Consider the following 18,513-nt stretch of genomic DNA (forward strand, 5'->3'; position numbering starts at 1 on the left):
CGGGCGGGCGGGGGGGGGGGAACTCTATGACTCCAGCCCTACGCCAGTTACTGGCCACTGAATCTAGGTGGGGCCCACCACCGCCAGCGGTGCTTGCCAATCCATGCAACTGCGAAGCGCGCCTGGACCTTAGCAGACCGCGAAGGGCGTCAGAGCCGGCAGCTGCGGGGCGCGGGGAGGCTTGAACTATTTGGGGGCGACCCGCGCGGCGCATCGCCGTTTTAAATCCCTCCCCGAGGTCCCTGGCACGCCGGAGCTGGACGGGAATGGAGTTCCAGACCCACACGCCAAAAGCCCCGGGGTGAGTGATGGCCAGCCTGGATCACGGCACCGCGTTCATTGCTTCCCCATTGCGCCGGGGTGGGTGTTTTGCAACTCACTGAGTTCGCTGGGGAAGTGACACGGCGGGGAAAGCGGGCGGCAGAGAGGGAGGCGCCGCTTTGTGCCCGGGGATGGGGCTGATGATGATCCAACTTTGAAGGGGGACCCAGGCAGTCACCTCTCGGTTCTGGGGGAGTCAGCCAGGCGGCGGAGGGGGGGGTCCGTTTTCTCAGTGGGGGGCGATCTCAAAGCACCGCCCGCTGTTTCTCCTAGCGAGGTGGGTGGGGGACATGGCAAAGCCCCCAGCAGGAGAGGTTGGTTTGATAACAGAGGGAATTTAGGGTGTTGCAGAGGGACAATGATACTCTTTTTTTTAAAAATTCCGCACCCTCCTGACTGCTGAGGTTTACATATGATTTTAACTAACCCCCTGACAAGTTATTCATCAGCTTTGCACGTTAAAAAGCCCCCCGGTCTGCATGCTTCAAGGCTGGTTCTCCCCTCCCCGGAAAGACTGATCCGCAGGGTTTGTTTACTAGGAGCCTAGATGCAGATAATCTTGAAGGAAAACCCTGGGTCTGTTTGCAAAGGGATTATAGTCGGGCAACCCCCCCCCCCCCCTCTTCCCCTTGATAGATAGTCTGCTAGAGGGTGTCACCCGGAGGGGTTAAAGGCGCAGGAGCCATTGTTTGGGGGTGGGATGGGGGTGTGCTTGTCCCTTTTAAGAGGTCCATTTGGAGATCTGTTCTGATTAACTGGGGGCTCCGTTTGCTGAAGAGGGGCTTGGCGCCAGGCGGCTGAGACTCCACAATAAAGACCCGTCTCTTGTCACTTCATATTTACCCAAAAATCTTCAAACAGCGCCCTGCAAAATCCTCCCAAGGCTCCTGTCCCAGCCGCCTGGTCGTCGGCCCAGACGCTTCCCTGGGAGATTGGGGACACGGGGGCGCCCTCCTCCCACCCCAAGGAACTGCCCCAAGCCCCCAATAATCCCGAAGGGCGCAGTGCAAACGCTGGTCCCCTCCCTCGCCCTCCAGAGAGATGCCAATGCCCTTCCCCTCCCCTGCACGCATCAGGCTGGTGAATAGAAGCGTGTGACCCCTAGATGGCCGCCAAGGCAGCCTGTGAGTGCCCCTGCGCGGGGAGAGCCCGGAGGGGGAGCGAGATGCCGCCGAGCTCGGGGCGGCTCCAGGCTCCAGCTTTTTACGCCGCTCCTCCGCGGCGCGCAACAACGAGCAGGCCGGCTGGAGGGAGCTGCCTCCCGCCGCGGCAATCTGGGGTCGCGGCAGACTGGAGGGGAAGGATGGGTCCGTCTCACTCGCCTTGTGCGCCGGGAAACAGATCTCGCCCTCCGGGGCAAGGGCTGGCCCCGCTGGCCTTAAGGCGCGGTGCGTGTAATGAACCCCCAGGGTACCGGGCACCAGCCCGTGCACACGGGTCATGCCTCGCTCTGCATCATTCAGAGACCCCCGGCTGCAACCTCTGGCCCGCGGCGAACCTGGGCCCGGCTCGTCGGCAGTTTCGCTGCCCTGTCTGCCCCCGGTGTGGCGCGTTGATCCTGTCACTTCCCCGGACGCTTGTGCGGCTTTTCCCTCCTTCCTTCAGGGGTGGGGGCGAGTTCGTGGCTGGGGTTTTGACCATGGTCTGTTCTCCCTTAGGCCAGCCAGGTGAGGACACAGGCGAGGGGCTGATGGCGAGTTGGAGCAGCAGGACCCTAAAGCCAAACCAGGGTCAGCTCCCCTTTTGTTGGTACATTTCGCTGGGTTGCTGAGGGCAGCCCCTGGCGCCGCTGGCGAAACCGAATCAAAGCCTAACACTTGTTCCCCAGGACACTTCACAACCTGCGGGAAGGTTGATGGGCTAGGATAAGAACCCAGCCTGGCCCACACCGGCGTCTTCCGGCTGGTAGCCCGGGAGCCCCTTACAAAATCCAGACCCACAGTCTGGATCTTGCGACCAGCTGCTGGGGCCCAGAATGCGCTGGAGTAGGGAGAAGGGAGTGCGCAGAGCGGACGGGGATTCGGGAGACCATTTGAACTCCCCAGAGCACAGGAGATTGTTACAAGCTGCAGGGGAAGGTGTCAGCATGGGGGGGAGGGGGTCAGGATGTGTTGAAATTTAGACACAATTTGGACTTTGGATTTTCGCCTCCGCGGCAATGTGCTGACGGCAGCGGCAGTCGAATCCAAACAAAACGGGGCTTTTGCCGCAACGCAAAATCGGTGCTTTTTAATCCGGGGGAATTGCAACCACCCCCTCCCTGGACGGGCAGCGCTGGTGCTGAAAGTCCTGGCGACTTTCAGATCTTGTCTGAAGGAGGAAAAATGCAAACTTAAAATCTGGCTGATAATAAAGGCAGCTGTTGTGAATTAATGCCGACCCCTTTAAAAAGCAGCTACCGTGCAATAAATAAATCATCTAAATCATCCTCTTACTTCATATCTGAAAAATCCTACAGAGGATTGTTTGGGGGAGACATAAATATGTGTACTTCTCTGCTGCCTGAAAGAGTCCAGGGGGGTTGCATGCCGCAGTTAAGAGGACGCTGTGACTGTAAAACTGCTTCGCCTAAAACAGAAACGAAAGGCCAGTCGTCTCCCTGAAATTCGGCGTGACAATCATATTTCGGACTGGGTATACCGAGGACATTCACTCGAGGAAATCCAGGATCCTTTTTCACAGGATACCGAGTGTCCTGGCCTGGTGAAGCCTAGGCTGATACAACCGCACATGCAACCTGCAACAAGTCAGTCTCAGCTCGAGAAAAAAATCGCAGCTCCCCTGATAGCACCCAGAACAATTTACTCCATAGTTTTCATTACCTCTAATGGGGGCAAAAAAGTGCTCCAAAAATCTGTTTGCATCCACACGTCTACTGAGTGTTCCAGAGAGCAGGCTGCTCCGGTTCGCTGCAGTCTCCTAATTCGTTTGAACAGGATCAAGAATAAATAATAAGAATTAATATCTCCTCCTCCGCCCACCCCAAAACCACCACCAGATCCAAGCCGCTATGTTAGATAATAACAGACTAGCAACAAGGCAAAGCAAGAGGTGGATTGTGCCAAAAGAGACTCAGATCTTTTGATCAAAATTTGATCAAAAATACCTTTCTCCTTATTCACCTAGTCAGCCGTAATTAACAATCACCATATTCATTAAATATGTTAACACGCCCTTCCTCCTTAAGACCCAGAGTTACTTACTCTCTTTTTATTGCTACAAAAATTCGATTGCATGACTGACTTTGTTAGCTGCTAAAATCCCACACACAAGAGGGGGGCTTTATATTCCTTCTTTGGTGGATCTCCTACAAAGTGCAGGGCTACCTATGCAGAGGAGAGAGCAGGAGGAATTGCTGATCTTGCTAAAAGTAAACCGCGGGTGAAAAACTCTTCTAAAATAATTTGTAAAAAATCAGCGTAAATAAAAAGGACGGAGGCAATGCAAATGCGTACCCCAAAGACAGTGGAATTACTGAGGTGTGTGTTTCAATGGTAGCCGTGTTAGTGTGTGTGTGTTGCGGGGTGTGTGTGTGAGGCACTTGAGATCCCCTTTACAAAGTAATTACAAAAAAAATCCCTCCCCCTTGTGATTGTGTGAGATTTTTGGCCTACTTGATTTTATATTAATTACAGCCTTCTACAAGTAATGACGGCCTTCTACTAGAGAGGCTGGGTGGTTAAAGTGTAAATGGACGAGTCCTTTATCTTACCTAAGACAACTCAGGGGGACTGGGGCAATGGGGTTAATGGAGCACTGTATGGGGGTTCAATGGGGTCTGTATACAAGTAGGGCTGGGCTTGTATCACGCTGGACGCAGTTCAGTCTCAAGCCAGGGGAAAGATTTGGATTCTCTCTGCTCCACAAATACGCAAGAACACGCTTCATTTTGGCCTCTGCGTTTTGATCTAATAATTTCTCTGCCATTTCCTTCTCCTGTAACCTTCTGGGACTCGCTATCTTTTTTAATGCTGACTTATCTTATATAAATAGAGACGATTTCCTAACAATAACCCCTATCCTCGAGGTGAAACAGTGGTAAGGGGGGGGGGGAAATCAGGAGGGGAACAGGGCCACTTACGGTTGTTTACAAGGCATGGGTTTCTTGCACGTCTTCTGTTTGTAGTCCCCCCTCTCCCTCTTAGCCTTGGGCTTTACCATCAGGATTGCAGATCGGGGAGCTAAAACCTGACACTTGAGGAAACATGAAACAGATTCCCAGCATTAAGGGAGGCGTCCCTTAGATCACCAACCACTGCAGGTTCATTTCAAAGAGGAGAAGCCGGGGAGGAAGAGGAGAAAGAATAGGTCATTACAGTGTATTACGGCTATTCAATATAAAACAATATGTTGAGCTTACATACAGTGCTTGCAAAACCTCTGCCAGTCTTTTAAGGAGATGCCTCGCCGGTGCCCCCAGTTAGCCCGGACAAAGCCCGCCCCCCAGAAGTTTAAGCAAACATCTAAACTTTCAACCGAATTTCCCATTCCATTTTCCCTCTGCCCCTCTTTCATCTTTGCCCATCTCCACTCCTCGCTCCCCTTTCTATTTTTAGCTTGTAGACTTAGGCCTTGGCGCCAGGCCGTTTAAGACCTGTCAAAGTCCTTCATATTTCCCTCATGTCACATGGACCTTTCGCTCTCTCCCCTCGTCATGCAAAGCCGGTCGTTTGGATCTGGGAGTTCGGGAGCGAACGCAATTTGCTCTTCTCCACGGCTGTGTTGTCTCCGTGACCTCAGCCAGCAGGGCTGCTGGTGTCCTGTCCTGTGCACTTAGACAAATTGCGAGTGATTGATGAAAAATAACAATTCTCGCAAGCAGCAAGTCCCCCTCGCCCCTGCCCTCCTCCCAGCCGCAGCCCGGGCTCGCCAGGAAATGAATGGAGAGCTCACATGTAGCAAACCAGGCGCCCTGAGCTCGGGGCACAACACAGAGGAACGCCACAGGTTGAAACAAACAAACAGTGTAGACAGAGGTGGGTCCTGTCATTCACCAGCCTCTGGAAAGGAGAGGGAGGCACGGGCGGCCATTGCATTAGTGTTGGGGGAGAGAGAAATCCGTTTTCAGGAAAGGTTTTCGAAAAGGAAAATTGGCAAAATTCCCCAAATATCCCCGGAGCTCCCCGGAGACAGAAATCACGGGTAGTATCTTGTTCCCCAGGCCAAAGGAACCCAGCGTGTACCGACCTCAGCTGGAGGCATGGGATGTAAGGGGCCAATATTTCGAACAGCCTGAGATGTCAGCAATAATCGATCTGAACTTTCACTGGGGGGGGGTCTCCTATCCCTTACCCCCCCCCCAAAAATCCAGACTAAGTGGTGGTGTCCTCCCTGTATTGGCTCCAGGGAGCGGCCCTTTCTGCCTGGATTTTGCAGGATTTGGGAGAAATTTGATGTGCAGGATCAGGGAGAAAACAGATAAAAGTGGAGACAGCTGCGGGATTGCCATGGCTAATTTTAAGACAAATCTGGGTGCCGTCAGCGCCTGGGCTGAAAACCGAGCTTCTGCGGACACTTCACCCCTAAGGGAAGGGCCGTGTAAATCCTCCAGAAGCAGAAGGGGAGGGGCGGGAAGCGCAAAGAGGGAAACTCAGAGCTCGGGCGTGGGGTGATTTTTAGGGCAGAAGTCACAAGGGAGAGCCGGGCAGAGTCGGGACAAGTTCTTCCCCGCATGGCTTGGGGGGGGTGAGGGGGGCGAGCAAGCGGCAGGTGGGCGTGGGCTTGAATCACACGCCTGCCCCCACCCCGCTCGCCCGCACCCCCGGGAGCACGAAGTGGCGTTAGTAACACGGAGCAGCAGGGCCGCAGGGAATCCAGGTTAATTGCACCCCGGCCTGGGCCGGATTCCGAGGCCCTTTGGCTTCAGTGGGAATATTGCGTGTCTGTCCGTCGGTCCCGCTTTGTAGCGAGGAGAGCCGGGTTGGGCCCCGTCACACGCCTGGAATGGCCCGGGGTCCCGCCACCCCGTGCACACGGGGCTCCTGGCCGGGCGGGGATACTCGGTCACCTGCGCTTCACCTGAGGACGCCGCGTCTTCGGGGTCGCGCCAATCCCAGCGCGGTGAGCGGGGTTTGCTGCGGGGGTGACCGGCACAGAGCCGCGGGTGGCTTTGTGTGTTTGCTTTGCAAGCGGTGGCCAGGCTGTTTGACGGCGAGGGGGCTGGGGAGGGAGGGGAGGGGGAGCCGCAGCTGCTCAGGAGCAAGCAAGGGCGGCTTTCCGGGTCCCGAGCTCCGTCCTGCCGGCGGGACTCCTGCTTTCGGCTCTGCAGCCTGCGGCGGGACCGTGAGAAAAGAGGGGAACGCGGGACTGACCCCAAGGGGAGGCCCCCAAAAGGACCCCGGGAAGAAAATGGGAACGAGTTGGCAACGACCAACAGATGCGCAGAGTTACCGTCCCCCCCCCTCTCCCAGCCCGGCTGGGTCTCCAGCCCCCCTTCCCAGAGAAACCAACGGCCTGGAGCCAGCCTGGGGAAGACATTGTCCGCTCATCAGATACTGTTAGATTGTCCTGTCAAATAAACACAGCAATCACCGTCTCTCCCTTTGTGCGGTTTCTCCACCTCGCGCTTTCTTTTCGGTTGGATTTTAAGGTCACCGGGCCACTTCCTAAAACAATACGAGATATTTCATTCGGCGAACGCTCTGTGAAAAGGTACATTGGAAACACATCTGGAATGAACTGTAAATGGATCCTATTCTCCTAATTTATCTCGATATATAGGAGTATAATCAGTGTGTGTGAACACACACACACACACTAATTAGAGAGATTTATATATATCCACACACATGCAAAGGGAGAGAGATCCACTTCTAGACAGATTAGAATGTAATCTATATTAACGATACATCTCAATTCAAGGGCTGTTTATTACCCAAGATACCCTCCGGGGATATACGAAGGGCCCAAGCCCCAGACATGTATATTTTATGTGGAGGCGATAATTCCACAGAAGTAACCATCAAGGTTTCGCCCTATGGCTTCGCTTCGCAAAAAGCCAAGCCGCGAACCCGCGGCAGGCGAGGACAGATTCACCCGCTGAGCTGCCGTCGAGAAGACACGTGTCCCCCGAGAGAGCGGACCGCTTAGAAGCCTCTTTTCTCTGCAACCTCTGTCAGGGAGAGGGACCCAAAATGGGTCACTCGATGCAATGTTGTCCTCTAGCCCAACAGCTCAGACCCAGAGAGTCTCAGGAATGAATGAAGGCGGATCCAGCCAGCAAAGCCGCCCGACCCCTCCATTCAACACCCGCCGTGCAATTAACCACCCTTGTCCCAGCGCCCCCGCGTACCGGTTGCGCCATTCTCCGCCCCGGGGAAGGACATTCACTTGGTGCAAACCCTTCCTCCCAAGGGAAGTTCTCCAGCGTTTTGCCCGGCTCGGAGGCAGGGCAGCGCTGAGCAGAATTTCCCTCGCCCTCCAACTCGGGCTGGCGAGAACTTTTATTATTCATTAGGAAACCTGTCTAATAGTTTATTCTTTGTCTCTGGCTCGGGCTGAACACTGTGTGGTTGCTTTTCAACAGTCGGATTAATTACCTGAGCGGCCGCAGACTCCCTCTTTTCTGCCACTTGATTGGGCACTGCTTTGCAACATGTGTTATTTCATACTTCACACAGGCGCCGCGAAAAGCACTCACATTATTTGACGGGAATCAGACAATCCGCTCCCTGCAGGAGAAAAGTCTCTTTCCTCAAGGATCACCCCCCAGAATTGCCGGGGTTGGTTGTAAGGTGGATGGCCTCTACCACACGCCTTTTAGCTTGGCCCTGGCCAGGATTTTCCCTCGCACAAGTTGTTACCCCCACCCCACCCCACAAGGGATGGCACCTGGGCCCAGAGTGGTCTGGAAGTCAGTGTCTCGCTCACACAAATAAAAGAAAGGGGTCGGGGGAGCAGAGTTACGCAGCATCGGAAAGAGGGGGAAGGCAAAAGGGGAAGGCAAACCACCACAGAAGATGCTGTCAAGGCAAACTGAATGGGGACCAGAGAAGTTAGGCAGGGTGGCCTATAGATTTTTGTGGTGGTAGGTTTTTTTTCTCCCTCAAGAGGTGACAACAGCGGTTGTAACTCGGATCAGATTTAAATCCAGGGAAGAATGAGTGTGGAACGTGTCCTTGATAAACACCCCTGCAATATATCCATATCCACACACACACACACGCTTTAGCCTCCCCCCTGCGAACAGCCGGGCTGCGAACTCCCAGCCACCGGGGTTTAGACTCACGCTTCTTCTCCTCTCTTTACGTGGTTCAAGAACTGCCCCCTTCCCACCGGGACGCCTCCCTTCTCTGCAGCGCTTGGGCTGGCAAACGCCCTCCCCTCCCATCCCTGCAGAGGCGACGGAGTTGGAAATCCAATGACCACCCTCATTCCAGTTTCAATGAAGTCCTCCGGCCTCCCCAGCGCTCCCCGGCTCCTGCCCCGGCCGCTTCTGCGTCCTGTCGCCTGTCGGGCGGGGGCGCTGGGCCTTGGACCGGCAGGGACACCGCGTAATGTGCCATCCCCCAGCACCAAGGCAAGATCCTGGAAGGGCGATTCCTCATCCCTAAGGGGCGGGTATTTACACAGAAGCACCGGCGATTTGCTCACGACCAGAAGCCTCTCTCCTCCCCGCAGCGTCTGCAGGTGGACTGGAAGAGATTCCTGCTCCCGGCAGCTTCCAGGGGCATTTCTGCAACTCCAGCACTGAACAACCTGGGGTTTAAAGGCAATTTAGGGGCATGCACATAATATAGTGAACTATGTTCTTTGACACGTACGTATATCTCCCCCCCCCCCCGCATTTACAGCTATGAACCTAGATTCTGGATTTTTCCCTTTCCCTTAACTATATATTTTATGTCAGTTACGCCCTGAATTTCGTGCAGAAACACACGCACACCTTAAGAGATGCGAATCCACATGCTTTTGTAATCTATCCACTCCCTGTCAGCAGCTGGAGATTTCACACTGACCTACCTAGAGATCTATTTTAGGGCCACATGTAAAATGGACGGGTGCATCTTTTCTTAGCATTTGGTTTAATCTTTTCAGGAAGAACTGCGAGGAATCCCTTTAAAGTGCCTCGTGTTTTTAATCCGGCGTCTCTAGCCCCTTTGCCGACTTACATGATCATTTCCCACCAAGTTTCTCAGACTGTTTAGATTTCCCTCCGCCTTTAAAGAAAATATTTCCAGTAATCCAGATTTCTGGGAAATAACAACACGCGGGGAGACAGAGACACAAACTCCACTGAACTTTATTTATTCAGAGTTGAACAACGTATAAACACAGTTTCCAGGCTGTTTGTCGGGAAAAGTTGCGTGTAAACCTATTCCTTCGGCGCCTATCCCCCGGGAAAACCAAGCCTCGGAACCTCACATGTAGGGCGCAGTACTGTCGGCATTCTCAGCCCGAATTTCAGGCAATGCGGTGCGCGATTTAGACATCACTTCTGGCTTACCATAGACTTGAAGTCACAATGACTCCTGACGTGCTCATATGTCAGGGCTCTGAATCCTGCCAGGAGAGATGCGAGAGCTTGCAAAAGTGCAGAAGAAGAGAGGGAGGGAGAGACAACAGCACCACACAAGCCTAATGGAGCAATCCGAGATGGGCACCAGTGTTTGACCCCCCTGGAGGGAAGGTCTCCACCATTCCTGGAAGGGAGGAATGTCACCAGGAAACACCGCATATACCCTGTAACAAGGCTACGTTAGAGTGTCATAAGGTGGTGTGGGTACGAGGGTGGGAGTCAAATGAAAGATTCCCCCCCCATTTCCCCCAATCACACGGTGCGTACAAAACTCAGATCAGCCTTTACTGCAGCCAGGCACATCCTCTGGATTCTTTCTGGCCTGGAGCGCGCGTGTGACGCGGTGTGTATCCAGATCTAGCCCTACAGACAGACTGGATGTAACGGTCAGAGAAGAGATTTTTTCCCCCACCCTGTACAAAAGCCCCCTCCCCCCTTTACCTCCACTATTTTCTAACGCTTTGATCGTTGAGCTCTGACCTTCTTCTCAACCGTCCAGCAGGTTGATTGATTTTCAATTACAAAGGTCTTCACTGAGTTGGGACTAAATTGACCCTTTTTAGTGTGTGTACCCCCAGTAGGACTCCAGCTCCGGGACTTCATTAACCCTTGCTGCGCGCACACTTCAGAAACTAGCCTGACGTATAAAAGACAACTCGATCTATATTCCCCACGTTCGGTCAAAAACCCGGTCCTCAGCCATACACCCTGATCTGGCTCATGTTCCGTTTCCTTAAAAGGACAGACACGACTTTGCCCTGGCAGAGCTGTGGCCGCTTTTTCGAAATGCTCTGAAGGCTCGGGGCTGGGGGGGACCAGCTTTGCGCGAAACAGGCGCTGGCATTTAAAAATCGTTTAAACCCCAGTGTTTAAAAATTCCATTTGGAAAAGTATGTCAGAGCCCAATACACGGGGATATGCGGCACAATCGGACGAGGGATCATGGCATTACCCCTCTCTTCATTATTCTAATGGGATCTGGGCACGACTCATGCATGCAGTAACCTCGCCCTAAACCACACATGTGTGTAGCTATCTGCGTCTACCCTACGCACAGCGTCTTTTGTACACACCTATATCGGCGTGTATGGTGTATATTTTATAGAGACACCAGACCCGCACCCAACCAGCGTTCTCAGCCAGTTTTGAAACATAGTTTCACCCTCTTTTCTTCCATGGACACCAGCTCCTCTCAGTGTATTTACACACAGACAGAAACACGATTTTGCGGACGCTCACGATTACCAAGAGTTTGTTGGAGCCAGGGAAAAAAAGGTGGAGTCATTTGGGGAGTCCGATGGTGTGTTGTGGATAAATGTTTCGACATCGGTTCCTTAGCAACGGCACCGGTCTGCGACACAAATCCATCACACTCACACACAAAGCCAAACATGCAACTTACTTGTGCGTGTAAGTTACAATAAACAGCAACCGCCCACTTGCTTCCCACCCTACAGTAGTGACAAAAGAACCATCGGATCCCAAATCTTTTACACATACGCGCAGCCGAACAGTGTACATGTCACCCTTTGTCAGTCTTTTCTGCGTGTGTAAACCGCTACACACACACACAGGGACGGTGCCAGGTGTACCAACATCGCTGTGCAGAGTTATCAGACAGAGAGGTGGATAGATATGTATTCAACAACCGAGCTACATACATAAACCTGGCCACTACAGGATCGGCAGCTCTTGAGAGCTGGGGAGACCTGGATACATAGATCCCGAGGATTTTCTCAGCAGTGTGGCTTGTCTGGGTCTAAAAAACCCTTTGATTTTTAGCGTTCCTTTCTTTTCGGGAAGTAAACTGCAGATTATTGTCTCAAGACTTGTTCCACTGAGTTTTGGGGGGCGGGGGGCTCTCAAGGGAACGGGGACACAGAACAATCTCCCCGGTTGCGTTGGGGAGCTGATCTAGTGCCGGAACGGCGGAAGCCGGAGTTTGTGTTTGTCGGGAGTTCATCGTGTAAATAAAAGAGATTCACAAACGAGGCGATTTGCTCAAATCTCGCTGCTGGGCTCTTCCCCCGCCCCTCCTTTTCGGGATTAAAAGTGAGGATTTGAGGCTGTAAAACAGTCTGACCTGGCTCGTTACAATAGCAGCAGGGGACACCCCCAACTCATACACCATCATGTAAACCAATAGCTCGCTAGAGAACGAATGGGAAGTATCAGGAGAGGAGACTTAACAAGCGGCGAAGTTTCTGAAAGCATCTTTTGGATGCGATCAAATTCATGAATGACCGGGGAAAGGGGTGGGGGGGGGGCGTGTTTTGAGAGAATTGAAACGAGAAGCAAAAACAACCGTTCCCAGCATTGTTTGCAACACACAACCGCGATCGCTGGCCGGGAAGCAGCCGCTGGCTGCCCGGCTGCCCGAGATCGATTTTTTTTTATTATTCACTTTAAAAAAGACCCCTGAAAATGGGTGCCTACAGATACAGACCCTCCCCCTCCCACACACACCCCGTTTAAACACCTGTCTACTGAAGACAAGACCAAACCCCAGCAGAGGTCAGGGTGCGAAGACCCTGGGTCTCACCGTCTGCTCATCTCCCCCCCCAGGACCCAGGCTGCTCCCCCAGGTACCTGGGCGCCGGGTCTCTAATTCCTGATCTCCGAAGCCATCGAGTGCGGCCTCTCTCCCTGCTCCTCTTGATCAGGGAAATATGAACCTGGTGCGTTTGAACTCTCCCCCCCCCCCCTTTCTAATTCGGATGGTGGGTGGAAGCAGTTCCAGATGGGCAGGCTGCTCCCACGGAGAATAAATAAGCCGGTAAACTAGATTCCGGGGTGAGGGTTGACTCCCAGGGTTAGTCTGCAGCCCGGCTGGCTCTCTCTTTAGTCACCGTCTTCCCCTTTTTCTTTTCTCCAGCAGTTTAAACCAAAAAAGCCGCCCCAGCTCTACAAACGGGGGATAAAGTCCACAGGTGACCGAAACTGCTGAAAGGGAAAATATGGAGCCCACAGGAAAGCTGGTAGCGAGCTGTTTGTGTCTGTTTGTTTTAATAGCCGGGGAGGGGGGCTAAAGGAATCGAGCTGATCCCGACACCGCGTTCAGAGCGGGCTAGTCGGCGCAGCAACGGGGCACCGAGAACCCACCTGCATCTGCCGGATTTAGCAGACATCGCAGAGAGGAACCCGGCCAGCTTTGTGCAAGAGACTTGTCAGGAGCCCGAGACAGGGCTGGAGAGGTTGCAAAATAAATAAAGCTCTGGGGGGACAGTGTGGGGGAAATGGGTCCTGTCTGGTTGAAATGTAAGTTTCGGCTGAGAAATCCCAGCGGGTCACTTTTGCCTCCGTCGCTTTCAGAGTTTAAATCCGATTCTAGCGGAGACAGGAGCCAAGCACCGGAGTGAAAGGGGAATGCATCCGAAACTCTGATTTCCGGGGCTGAGCAATGAATTCGGTTCAGCTCTGTAACGATTTCATTAGCCGAGTCTCTCAGTGGATCTCCTAATTCTGTGAATTGATCAGGAACATTTTACGTGCCAGGTGCGTTGCTTTGTTGGCAGAGGTCAGAGAAAGCACCCTGTTCCCTGACCGGATCAGCGCATAAAATTCGTTTTCAATTTGATTTCCACCAATAATTGTGTCAGCATACGAGATCCTGGGAATGCTCGGGAGGGAGATGCGCATACCCTGCCGCGCTGAAATCATTTCCCAGCTGGGCACACATCAGATTTTGTGGCCCAATTTTAATAATGGCTAATATGGGAATTTTAAAAGTGTCAGGAAAATACCGGGCAACTTTCTCTGTGCCCGTTGCCGGGTTTTTAGAATGGGTTTCACTCCAGCCCGTTGTGCCTTCGCTTCCCACAAACTTTTGCACCACACATCCAATCCGGGAACAGAAGTCACGCCCTAAGGCATCTCTGGCCAAGCAAAGCCGCGCGGATCGCACGCTTCGGCATCAAACACCCGCGAAGCGCCCGCGATCAAGCCATAGAACAATCCGAATTTCAAACCACAAGTACACCCGAGGGAATAATGATCCGCTCCTAGAGACTGTGTGAGCAGAACAAGAGGTTTAATTCATGGGACCGATTATGCACCGTGAATGATCTGAGCTCAAGAAAATTAACCCCCCCCCTTTCTACAAAACCAGGCTTCCAGGCTAGCCGCGCTCCCAAGGCAAAGAGAGGGCGCAAGGCAAACGTGGCGGGTCTAAAAGCAAAGGGGAGATAAAGGCTCCGCATCGTGGCGCAGCAGTGTGAACACGGGCACCTCGCTGTCAGCAAGGCGCTGGGCTGGCGCAGTGTTTGTGGGGGGGTGGAGACTGGAGGCCAATCCAAGACCAGTGGGGCGGTCTGAGACCGCAGGAGTGCCCTCCAAGTGCCCATCCCCCTCCCCAAATCCAGTTATCACCCGGCTCCAGAATGCTCCAAGCACAGCTAGACAAGGGGGTGCAAGTGCTCCCTGGCCTCCTTCAGGGGTCTGCTCCCTGCACCCCCATACAAAGGAGTGTGTTTAAAAAGCTACTGGGGCTGCAGGGGAAGCCAGGGTTTGCCAGGGGTCCTGCCCCACCACTCCCAAGCTCAAGGTTTCCTTTCCTTCCTCTTTTTGGATCAGACTCCCTCCTCCCTGCTCAGCTGGGTGAGGGTAACAGAGGGAGCAAGCCAGTGCTTAATTGGCGCCAGGGTTTGCATTTTTATGCCCACTTCTTCCCTGGATTGGCATTTCATTATGGCAATTTCAAATCCAAAATTCTACTAGTCTACAGCTGGGATAAGGCCCCCTTCCATACCCTAGTAGTGGCTGGTTGTGTTTTAAAAATGCCTACAAACTCCCACTGAGATTAGGGACCCATTGTGCCAGGGACTGTCTAAAGGCCTGGTGAGAGACAGGCCCTGCTCTGAACAGCGTACAGTCTAAACAGAGGAAGGATGTGGCCAGGGGAACACAGAGAAGTGAAGTGGCTGGACCAAGATGAGAAACCTGGTCAGCAGCCAAGTCAGCAACTAGAACCCAGGTCCCCTAACTCCCAGTCCAGTGCCCTAGTCATTGGGTGGCTCGCTGCCTCGCTTATCTGTTAACAAACATTGTTTATCTGAAAGAAATGAAACCTGATTTTGAACCATCCCTGATCTGGATTTTGCAAGCAGCCCCCCATGTGTGATATGGCTGGACACACAGAAATAAAGACAGCCCCTGCCGGAAAGAGCTTACATTCTAAACGCCGTTCAGCGAGGTGGGAAGAGGCTTCTCCTTTATAGAATAATTCATTTTATGTCTTTTGTTAGCTAGCGATTTCCATCGGAAAAGCCCCGCACTAGGACAGTTGTGCAGCCAGAGCCCTAGCTGTGGGCTCAAGTTGGACTTAAATGGCCTCTCGGCCTTCTGCTGCCCCTCTGCCTGGGGCAACTTTCACTATCCAACTGCTAGGTAGCATTATTACTGCTTTATTACGGCTGTTTCTACCAGTGGCATTTTCAAAAGCACCTCCATGGCTTAGGTGCACAGCCCGAGTATTAGTCACACGAGAGTATGGAAAGCAGGATATGGCAGATAAGAGTAAGTGAACCAGCTGCATTGTGTTTCACGATGTTTTCTTCCTATCTGTTTTTTCCCCTCAGCTTCCTTGTATGTACATGGATCTGCCAGTTGAAGATCCATGCCTATGGATATTGGCATCAACATTCCCTCCGCACTAAGGAGAACTTTGCTCAAAGTATCTCGCCGCTGAATGTTTTGTCCTCCTGTGTTGAGCGGCATGGCAAGTTGGCTCTTAGGGTTCATTTCCTTTGGACCCCAAAATCCAGGTAATGCCGTACCATGCACTATGCACAAATCAAGGGCTTGCCTTCCCCATCGGTCGCTAATCTCTTGGGCATGGTGCTTTAAACCCCGTATCAAGGAAAGAAAAGCCGAAAGGGAAAAAGAGGCAGTGAGCACCATGGCAAGACGGTCAGTCAGTTCATAACCCTCCTCGCTGCTTTCTCTGCACACACTCAGCGCCAGATAGAGATCAATTCGTCTCGACAGAGAAAATACAGCCACACGCTGTAAAGGGCCCCAGTGTCTGCAGTTGATTCTGACATGGACTTGAGTCTCTCTGGGGTTAAGGGAAACCTCTAAACATTGCACGTAGTAACAACCCCAGTTTTATAACCAACGGTAATTGGCCTCCCTATTATTCTCTTCCTCTGTGTTGAAAACAAACCCTGCCCTTGGTTCAGTTGGCCTCTCTAGTTACCACGATCTGTCTCATATCCTTCAAATCTCACCTTAGGACACTACCTATTCAGGAAATCCCTCCTCCATTTGTCTAAGCTCTGTCTTGTCTTACACAGGGCCTGATACGGCAAGGATCCCGGATGCCTCTTGAGATGAAGGGGATTTCTTCATGAAAGTGCTGAGAAAAGGCCAGAGTAACATGACTTTCCTGTTGAGATTCTCTTAGAAGTTCCTCCGCTTTTCTTGGGGCTCCTCACATGTGAACCATGCAGAGTCAGCAGCCGTGTGACACAGTAAGAAATAATCTGCCCAGCTCTGGGGTCAAAGACATTTCTATCCCACGAGGCGAGAAGGACAACAGGGTTTATTTTCCCCTTTGACGCATCTCGGAAGCAATATGCATCCCATCTTCTCTGGAAGAACTGTTTCATGCTAGCAGGTTCAAACTTCTTCGTTAGCGACTGTGGCCATCTTTCCAAAAGCTATGCTCTTGTTCAGCCACTTGTTCCTGGGTGGAACTTTATGGCCTGAATTACGCAGGTCCGAGTCGATGATACTAATGGTCCCTCCTGGACATACATGGAGGGATAATATAATAAATTCTGGCTCATGTTGGCTAACCTCCCCCAAATTGCCAGGCGCACACACTAAGGTGTAGGCAGTGCAACCTAGTGGTCACAGCAGAATCAGCAGGCAGAGCCAGGCAAGCCAATGGCTGGAGCCAGACGTCAGAACAGAACCAAACGGGATAGCCTGAGTCGTGGTCAGGAGGCAAGCCAGTGGTCAGAGCCAGGAGGCAGGCGGGGCCTAGGCTGGAGCAGAACAGGCAAAGGGGGGAGCATGGGCTAGACAGGAAGCAGGTCTGGTGCAGCTGCAGGCATGGGGCACATTGAGCAGCCACTGTGTAGCTGTTGCTACAGGGTTTATATAGTGATCTGTTGGCTCTTCTGACCAACCAGGAAGCACAGTCACTTAATGCAGGTTTATTGGACCTAGCCCAGTCCGGAGGCAGCTGAGTTCCTGGCACACACGTTGCAAAAGTGACAACATCATGTGCTCATCTGCTCCGATGTCACCAACTCTTATGGTTTTAACATGCGTCTCACAATAGTTGGTCTTTCTCTCAAAGCTCCAGCTCCTGGAGTCATGGGGTTAAATGTTCATTACAAAATCAAAGCAAGTTTCTAGCTCTCAGTTTTGTGCAGAACAGCTTGAAAATATGACCCAAATGCATCTAAAAGGCTCACAATCTAGCAGGCAAATAAAAAGAACCTATTTTAAAAAAAGCATGAATTTTATGCCATTCTCATGATTTTAAAGCGTGTGACTTATGATGTGTGTATATTTGGGGTTGGCACTAATGGCCCAGCCTGACACAAAGCTCTCTTGAACACTGTAATGCCAAGAGTAGGAATAATTTAAGGAGCAGTTGCATGCTCCAAGCAATTGTATATGTGGGGAAATGACTTTCCCCCTTCATTGGTTAAGCTGCTGGACTTTCAGCATAAGGGAGTTCCATGTAACCAAAGTTCAGCGGCGATTTGTTTAAAAAGGTGAGGGACATGAAGGAGCAGAAAAGGCTCAGTTTCATCGTGGTCCAGTTCCTTCCATGATGAAGCCACAGACTACCCACAGAGGAGTTTCCTCCGCAACCTGGGGAGGAAGCAGGATCAAGGCCACTTGTTTTCTGCTATGCATGGCAGGTGCTGCAGTCACCCGTCAGAATCTGGCTCAGAACCTTTAGGCTGCAGCTAAGTCTTGCCAAAGCATTTTCCAGATTGTCTGAAAGTTAATGAGCTCTCTTACTTTTTTTTCCCTTCTTTTTAGCATATTGGCTTAAACCATCAAATATCATGGGAAATGCTGAGAATTAATGTAATGTAATGTAACTATTGGCCTTTATCCATCCAGGGTCTTTTCCTGGGGTTATTAATGCCTTTGCGAGGGGAATTCAGGGACATATGCATTCTCTTTTAAAACATCTACGTGGAATTTTCACAGAAAAGAGAAGCAGGTATTTTAATGATTTTGTACAATGACTGAATCAAAATCGAAAATACCATGGTCTCATTTTAACACTGTATTCTGGTTATCTTATGACACAACGAGGAAGTAGACACAAGCCAGCATTTTTCACACGTTACCCATGAGGAGATGGAGGAGAGAGATTAAGTGACTTGCTCCAGGGCAGAGATCTAGGAGCCAGGATCCAAACTCAGGAGTTCCTGGCATTCAGATCTGTGCTCAGCCCACCTGTCACTCTAGCATTCTACGTCTGTTTTAAAATTGGTTATAGATGCAGGCCAAGCAGTGAATCAGCTACTATAAATGGGATGGTGTGCTGTTGGTAAATTGTTGTCATTATATTTCCAGCAATGGTAACTACCTGAAGGAAAACACTTAGATACTATACAAATTAAAAATATTGTGTGTGAGCCATTACCAGTTCATGGTTTACGAGCCCGAATTAAAAAAAAAATTCTTCTCCTGTTTATAGT

The 18,513-nt window shown here is 51.8% G+C and overlaps 1 long non-coding RNA gene across 2 annotated transcripts; it reads left to right on the forward strand.

Moving 5' to 3' along the window:
- The first annotated feature begins 76 nt into the window (after positions 1–76).
- Positions 77–18,513, forward strand: LOC140899545 (uncharacterized). 2 transcript variants are annotated; one of them, XR_012155380.1, is made up of 3 exons: positions 77–301; positions 15,415–15,955; positions 16,132–18,513. It is a non-coding gene; the product is annotated as an uncharacterized LOC140899545 (long non-coding RNA). The 2 variants fall into 2 exon arrangements; XR_012155381.1 differs by having other exon boundaries at positions 15,415–15,600.

This window comes from Lepidochelys kempii, chromosome 17 (genome assembly GCF_965140285.1).
Source record: "Lepidochelys kempii isolate rLepKem1 chromosome 17, rLepKem1.hap1, whole genome shotgun sequence".
In the NCBI taxonomy this organism is placed as follows: Eukaryota; Metazoa; Chordata; order Testudines; family Cheloniidae; genus Lepidochelys; species Lepidochelys kempii.